The sequence below is a fragment of the Gobius niger genome (genome assembly GCF_951799975.1).
Source record: "Gobius niger genome assembly, chromosome: 8".
Lineage (NCBI taxonomy): Eukaryota > Metazoa > Chordata > Actinopteri > Gobiiformes > Gobiidae > Gobius > Gobius niger.
This window is the reverse complement of record NC_136859.1, coordinates 32,729,066-32,737,743: the sequence shown is the minus strand read 5'-3', so window position 1 is coordinate 32,737,743 and position 8,678 is coordinate 32,729,066.

The window sequence follows — 8,678 nt, the reverse complement described above, 5'->3', positions numbered from 1 at the left end:
TTCCCTGCAGAGGCCTTGTCTGGCCCTGCCGCCCCTTCTCTTCTGACCCCGTCCGCTAGGTCTGCCTTTTCCCCTTTCTCTCCCCCTTCCCCTCTTTATTCCCCTATTTCTTCTTCTCCCCTTCTCTCCCCATATTCCTCTCCTCCTTCCTCTCCCTGCTCACTTTCTTCTTACTCCTCTTCCTCTCCACCCTCTCGTCCTTGGTACGAGCTTCTACCATCTTATGTGTCTCCGGCCTCTTCTCCCTCCTCCTCTTGTCCTTCCTCTCCCTCCTCACTTTCTTCTTACTCTTCTTCCTCCCCTTCTCCTCCTTCTTCTCCGTCTCCTCCCTCCCCTCGTAAGCGCTTTAGGGAGGACGATGATGACGCTGACCCTGCTGCTAAGAGGTCGCGTCGTAGGTTTTAAAGATCTAAAACTTTTCTGCTGAGGACATGGTCCAAAGTAGAGTGTAAATAGTTTGTAAATAGTTGGTTTGCTGTGCTGTGTTTTAGTAAGTAAGTTTGTACATAGTTGGTTTGCTGTGCTGTGTTTTAGTAAGTAAGTTTGTAAATAGTTGGTTTGCTGTGCTGTGTTTTAGTCAGAGGTAAGTAAGTGCTTTATTTGCCAATGTTCAAGTCTTTTTTCTCGTTTGACCATCAGGTTTTTATTTTCAGGTTCTGGCTCAGTGGCGCCCTCCAACACTCTAAATGTTTTCCTCTGTTTGCCTCGCTGTTGAAATGTGTGTTATTTTTCCTACAGGAAGTGACGGCTGTTCCTCTGTGGTGCCTCCATCAGGACACGTTGTTCACCTGCCCTGGAGTGATCCCACACAGCCGTCAGAGCAGACTGCTCTTCATCCTCCAGGCCTTTTAAAAGGTAGAATCGTTTGTCCATTATGTTTTAATTTTAGGCTCCTGGCTCAGTGGCGCCCCCCTGATGCTCTAAATCTTTTCCTCCGTTAGCCTCGCTGTTAAATAGTGTTTTCTTTTTCCTATAGGGAGTGACGGGCTGTTTCTCTGTGGTGCCTCCATCAGGACATTCTGTTCACCTGCCCTGGAGTGATCCCACACAGCCGTCAGAGCAGACTGCTCTTCATCCTCCAGGCCTTTTAAAAGGTAGGATTGTTTAACCGTTCCGTTTTTATTCATGGGTCCTGGCTCAGTGGTGCCCCCTGATGCTCAAAAGTGTTTCCTCTGTTTGCCTCACTGTTCAATAGTGTTTTCTTTTTCCTACAGGAAGTGACGGCTGTTTCTCTGTGGTGCCTCCATCAGGACACGTTGTTCACCTGCCCTGGAGTGATCCCACACAGCCGTCAGAGCAGACTGCTCTTCATCCTACAGGCCTTTTAAAAGGTAGGATTGTTTAAAAGTTTCGTTTTTATTCATGAGTCCTGGCTCAGTGGCGCCCCCCGATGCTCAAAAGTATTTCCTCCGTTAGCCTCGCTTTTAAATTGAACCTGGTGTTGTCTTTCCTACAGAAGTGATGGGCTGTTTCTCTGTGGTGCCTCCATCAGGACACGTTGTTCACCTGCCCTGGAGTGATCCCACGCAGCCGTCAGAGCAGACTGCTCTTCATCCTACAGGCCTTTTAAAAGGTAGGATCGTTTGACCATTGTGTTTTTATTCACGGGTCCTGGCTCAGTGGCGCCCCCTGACGCTCTTAAATGTTTTCCTCTGTTTGCCTCGCTTTTAAATTGTGTGTTATTTTTCCTACAGGAAGTGACGGCTGTTTCTCTGTGGTGCCTCCATCAGGACACGTTGTTCACCTGCCCTGGAGTGATCCCACACAGCCGTCAGAGCAGACTGCTCTTCATCCACCAGGCCTTTTAAAAGGTAGAATCGTTTGTCTATTATGTTTTCATTTTAGGCTCCTGGCTCAGTGGCGCCCCCTGATGCTCTAAATCTTTTCCTCCGTTAGCCTCGCTGTTAAATAGTGTTTTCTTTTTCCTACAGGAAGTGACGGCTGTTTCTCTGTGGTGCCTCCATCAGGACATTCTGTTCACCTGCCCTGGAGTGATCCCACGCAGCCGTCAGAGCAGACTGCTCTTCATCCTCCAGGCCTTTTAAAAGGTAGAATCGTTTGACCATTATGTTTTAATTTTAGGCTCCTGGCTCAGTGGCGCCCCCCTGATGCTCTAAATCTTTTCCTCCGTTAGCCTCGCTGTTAAATAGTGTTTTCTTTTTCCTATAGGGAGTGACGGGCTGTTTCTCTGTGGTGCCTCCATCAGGACATTCTGTTCACCTGCCCTGGAGTGATCCCACACAGCCGTCAGAGCAGACTGCTCTTCATCCTCCAGGCCTTTTAAAAGGTAGGATTGTTTAACCGTTCCGTTTTTATTCATGGGTCCTGGCTCAGTGGTGCCCCCTGATGCTCAAAAGTGTTTCCTCTGTTTGCCTCACTGTTCAATAGTGTTTTCTTTTTCCTACAGGAAGTGACGGCTGTTTCTCTGTGGTGCCTCCATCAGGACACGTTGTTCACCTGCCCTGGAGTGATCCCACACAGCCGTCAGAGCAGACTGCTCTTCATCCTACAGGCCTTTTAAAAGGTAGGATTGTTTAAAAGTTTCGTTTTTATTCATGAGTCCTGGCTCAGTGGCGCCCCCCGATGCTCAAAAGTATTTCCTCCGTTAGCCTCGCTTTTAAATTGAACCTGGTGTTGTCTTTCCTACAGAAGTGATGGGCTGTTTCTCTGTGGTGCCTCCATCAGGACACGTTGTTCACCTGCCCTGGAGTGATCCCACGCAGCCGTCAGAGCAGACTGCTCTTCATCCTACAGGCCTTTTAAAAGGTAGGATCGTTTGACCATTGTGTTTTTATTCACGGGTCCTGGCTCAGTGGCGCCCCCTGACGCTCTTAAATGTTTTCCTCTGTTTGCCTCGCTTTTAAATTGTGTGTTATTTTTCCTACAGGAAGTGACGGCTGTTTCTCTGTGGTGCCTCCATCAGGACACGTTGTTCACCTGCCCTGGAGTGATCCCACACAGCCGTCAGAGCAGACTGCTCTTCATCCACCAGGCCTTTTAAAAGGTAGAATCGTTTGTCTATTATGTTTTCATTTTAGGCTCCTGGCTCAGTGGCGCCCCCTGATGCTCTAAATCTTTTCCTCCGTTAGCCTCGCTGTTAAATAGTGTTTTCTTTTTCCTACAGGAAGTGACGGCTGTTTCTCTGTGGTGCCTCCATCAGGACATTCTGTTCACCTGCCCTGGAGTGATCCCACGCAGCCGTCAGAGCAGACTGCTCTTCATCCTCCAGGCCTTTTAAAAGGTAGAATCGTTTGACCATTATGTTTTAATTTTAGGCTCCTGGCTCAGTGGCGCCCCCTGACGCTCTTAAATGTTTTACTCTGTTAGCCTCTCTGTTAAATAGTGTTTTCTTTTTCCTTACAGGAAGTGACGGCTGTTCCTCTGTGGTGCCTCCATCCGGACACGTTGTTCACCTGCCCAGGAGTGATCCCACGCAGCCGTCAGAGCAGACTGCTCTTCATCCTCCAGGCCTTTTAAAAGGTAGGATCATTTGACCGTTACGTTTTTATTCACGGGTCCTTGCTCAGTGGCGCCCCCTGACGCTCTAAAGTATTTCCTCCGTTAGCCTCTCTGTTAAATTGAACCTGGTGTTGTCTTTCCTACAGAAGTGACGGCTGTTCCTCTGTGGTCGTCTCCAACTGCACGCTTTCTACACTTCACCTGCCCTGGAGTGCGAGTTAAACACTGTCCACGTCCCGAGAGAGAATATATGGATGGGTCCCGCTCTAGCGCAAACTCCATGCCGCAACAGCGGTCTGCAGGAGAAAAGCCACTGCTGTGCATCATCTCACCATAGGAGCCTGTCCAACCCACTTATTGCACCAGGTATGAAGCTGAAGATTGTACAGAGCGCCCCCGTCTACAGTCTGAGATTAGAAACACAAGAGTCTCCTCCTCCCCGTGTCCCCACCACACCACCGTCTCATTTTCTTAGTGTGCAATAAATAAAGTCTTTGCATTTGAACTGTGACCTTCGTAGGTTGGCTTTGTCGGGTGAACGGGCAGCTAAGGTTTCTCAATTGGTCTGTGAGTTTTTATTTCAGGAGTTTTACAAAGGGATAAAGCAGGAGAATCTCGTGATAAAATGTGAAACATGATATAGACTCATGACATGCAAAGTGACATATGTCAAGCCTTTGTTTGTTAGAATTTTGATGATTGTGGCTTACAGCTTGTAAAAACCCCAAATCTAAATTTCAGAAAATTAGAATGTTACATGAAATCAATAAAAACATTATTTTAAACAGATAAATGTCAGTCCTCTGAAAACTATCATCATACATTTGTACTTATTGGTTTAGGCCCCTTTTGCTTGAACCACTGCCTTTAGACTTTTTGTGCATGTTTGACAAAGGACAGACAGAACAACAGAGAACAAACAGTATGGAGTACATTCAGCGGGGCCTGTTTTTAAGAAATGTGATGACTGACGGGATCAGGCTTCTTTTAAAACGAGCGCATTAAACATCCGACATAAAAGCAGCGACAACGGAACAAAAAAGTTCACATTTTACACAAATCAATCGACTAAACATCAGATTTGAGCGGCGAACATTTTCTCTCGTGCTGCACTGAACGAACGGGCGTCGCGCTCGACAGGAAGTGCCGAGACAAAGGAAAAAGAGGCAAAAGTGGGCGGGGCAGAACAAGGTGAATACATTAAAAACCTACGCTGATTCGTTGACTGAAGTGACAAACACATGATTACAGAGGTCAATTTCATATGTTCATTTCTTTTAGCGATACAGAACAGCATTTAAAATAAGAGTGTTCTCGTAGTGTGGCCTTTTTTTGGCGGGCAGGGGAAGCGCACCCCGAACTACACATCAACATTACATAACAGGTAATTGGGCGTTTTTTTAAGGTGAAAAAAAATGTCCACGTCTTTTTGCCTTGTTGTAAAATTGGCAACTTCTGCCTTATTTAATCGCAGGCAGAGCTGGTTCTGGCCCTTCTGGGGCCCTAAGCAAAAATCCACCCGGGGGCCCTACATTACGCATTCAAAACGAACTGAAACCTGCACCTGACGGTTATTTCTGTCTGACCTCTGAGAATTAGCCTGTGAGTAGCCCAACTCGTTTTAGACTGTGCACATTCAGAGAACCAGAGTTACTGTCAGTAACTGCGCGCAGGAGAACAGTCTGGATTCAACTCATCTTTGAGACAAAATAGGCCCGTAACAACGCCTTGATTAACCAGATTAACGCACCTTGCATAGTTTGCCTATAGGAAAAAACGGCTCTGATCGCAGGAGCATATGGGCTCTGTGAACTAGTAGAAAATGTATGTCTGCGGGTTTTCCGCGGTTTTTCAGATATTTTGGGGCGGGTTTGGCTGCCCAGACCTGGCAACCCTGATTACATGGCAGGCGCCGTCACTCTCATCATGTTAAAAACATTGCATCAGAGCAAAGAATTCAAACTTTCGTGCTCTTCACTGTGTTTTGTCTTGAAGCTAACGGCAAACACTAAGTAACAATTAAAAAATAGCAACAATGTTTTGAACGAGCCTGCACAAAAAACAATCGGCCTGTCTTCAGTATAAATCCTTTTTAGCTGTTTCATTTCTGTGGTGTTGTTTTTTAATACTCACCGTTAGCTCTGAGATCAAAAAGTCCAACTCAAAAAACCCAGATGTTTCCTGCACTCTAGAGTTTACATCCAAGCGGAAGAGCCACGGACGCGCAAATAGGAAGACACGTACCATATATGCGTGCTTAGAGCCGATTTGTCAAATTGCTTTGTGCTGGTACTGATTTACAGTATAATAATAATAATATTACCAAAAAAAGAGTATTTTCTCTTCCAAGAATCATTTTCTCATTTGGACTGAAGACATGAGGAGAGGACACCTTTGAATTGTTTTCATGTCTGGGTTGTTTTTGTAGTGAGAACTTTCCTTTTGTTAGTGCCATAAACAAAAAGACACAGAGATGCTAGCTTAGATTTGAGCCATTTCAGCGCTAACGTGCTAAAGCCAATTGTTAGCTAGCGTGTCCTAGTGTCCTAATGTGGACGCTAGGGGTTGGTCATCACTCCGTCAAAACGCAGCAACAAAGCGGTGGAAACGCAACGGAAACATGACCAAAAGGTAATTAAAACCTGACAAAAATGTGACAAAAATGTGATGAACTAAAACAAGAAGAATCTTAGATCAGTTTTGTAGGTCTTAGCGTTCAAATGAGGCGTTACTTTGGCCTATAGGCTGTAAGCGCCAGTTGAGAAGCTTTTAGATTTGGATAGAGCTGGAGGGGTCTTGGAGGCATGACTTATGCAGAGTGCCTAAACCTTAGCTCTGGCCTTTGTTTTACATTGATATTTTGAAAACGTAAATGATGGCATTAAAACCTGATTTTTTGGGAATTGTTTTGGGAATATCTCATCTAAAAGCACATGCCTTTTGGAGATCATTTGATCTTCATTATTCACATTATTAGAATTTTGATCCAGGGTGCTTTAACTTTCACTACCCACTGTATATAACAGGGCAACCCAGCTTTTCTTTATTCATACACCTTTTCCAACTGTTGTTGCACATGTTACATACCTTTAAAAAGGATGAGCGAACAGTAGTCAGAAAATAGCTGTTTTTATAATTCATGATTTGATATTTAATTTGACAACAATACCTAGATGTCTATTTGTGCTATTATAAGAAGGAAAATGTTTTATTTTGTGAAAGCAAGGCATTGTTAATGAATCTATTGGTCTTTTACAGACAGGTGACCTGCGGCTGCTGCTGGAAGCTGCCATATCTGTGGCCTGTCATGTCACACCTGTCATGGCTGAGTTGATTATTAGCAGTGTTGGGGGTAAAGTATTTCAACCTGAAAAGACTCACAGAAACGGAATGACGGTATGAGTGTTTTATTAACGAACATGAATCATTATTGGGGCTCAGACCCCGGCGGAAGACTGAACGAACGATATGGAATGCATGGCTTTGACGAATGATAGCCATGATCTTACCCCGAGCCTGGACCCTGGTGGTGGTGGAAGAGACCTGGGTTGGCCATTTGATGAGCAGAGCCGAGGAGGAGCCAGGCAGAGAAAGGGGTGGAGGAGGGTCGTAGCACGGCTGGCAGACGGCTGAGTGATTGACCAGGGAGCTTAAAGGGAATCCAGAGCGATGAACGGCTGGTGAGGCGACGAGCAGTTGCGGTGATTGGCTGTTGTGAAGGTGCGGCTTGAGCGGGGTCCGTGATTGGATGATTGGAGTGCGCTGCCGGTGATGAGGTGATGAATGAATGCAGCTGGTAGGTCTTCCAGGTTGAATTTGCGCATAAGCTTCATTACAAAAGTAATGAGTTAAAAAACTATATTACTTTGTTCAGTAACTAAGGAATAAAACATATTACTTACACAAAATACGTGAATATATTAGTCATTACAATTGAACTAACTCGACTCCCAAATATGATACATCACCAAATCAAGTTGGACACGTTGTTGTATAAGATCTGCAGTTAATGTAGTTCATGTCCTCAAAACCAAATATAAGAGAATGGGGAAAAGCAAAGGAAAATGAAATCTGTGATTGCACTTTTGCTCGGAAGCATTATTACTACAGTATATTCCATTTGTATTTTGCCAAAAGTAACTCAGAAGTAACTCAAAGTAGTGTAACATTTTTGAAACCGTAATATGTAATACAAGCACATTACATTTTTGGAGCTTTAATCATTAGTATGGAATATATTACAATTTTTAAGGAACTTGCCCAACACTGATTATTAGCGTTCACCTACGTGAGCAACAACAGTTTTGATCTGGTTATATTTTGGCTGCATGGAGAATCAAAGTAAACCGCAGACAAAGTCACAGAGGGAACACAATAAAAGTGGTGAAATTATGTATTTATTTATTTATTTAGGATGAGACATATTAATGTCCCTGAGTCTTCAGTCCACATGTAAATATGCCAGAGTTAGTCCCAGGGCAGGTTGCTGCTCAGGAAAGGCCACACAAGTGTAATAGACAATAGACAAGAACAAAGACAACAGACATGAAATTGTTCGTAAAAATAAAATAGAAAATGAACACACAACAACAGTAAGCAGACATTATAAAACAGGGCGACACAAACAAATAAGACAATAAATATGAAATGATAAACACTTGGTAAAAAAGTGACATGTCCTCGCTGTGACTGCAGGTTTGATTGTCCCAGAGCCAGAGTTTGACTGATCTAGTGAATGTTCTCACTGTCTTTTCGGTGGAAAAACACAAGCGAACTCGATGTCTCCGTCTGTCCGAACCAGATAGTCTGAGAACCTACAATACCTTCACACTATCCCTAAATAGGGATATACACTTTTCACATTCAATAAAATAAATGAAATACTATTATGTAACAACACATCTTTTAACAATGTTAATTCGTTTTTATCACTTTACCATAAACTTGGCTTTTAATAAAATAAAGATATGAAAGACATGGATTTATCTCTTTACTATTTATAATCTTTACTTTACTTATGTCTAAATGCACATTTGATCTGGGTTACACAGTGAAAATGAAGTGAACAGGAGATGCAGCCAACATAAACGATGAATGATAAATCGTTATCAGAATCATTGTTTGAGAACAAACTAGGAATTTTTTCTCAGTTCAATCGTGCAACATGGAACATAAAACATAAAACTTAATTTAGATTAAAAAATAAACTATAAACACTT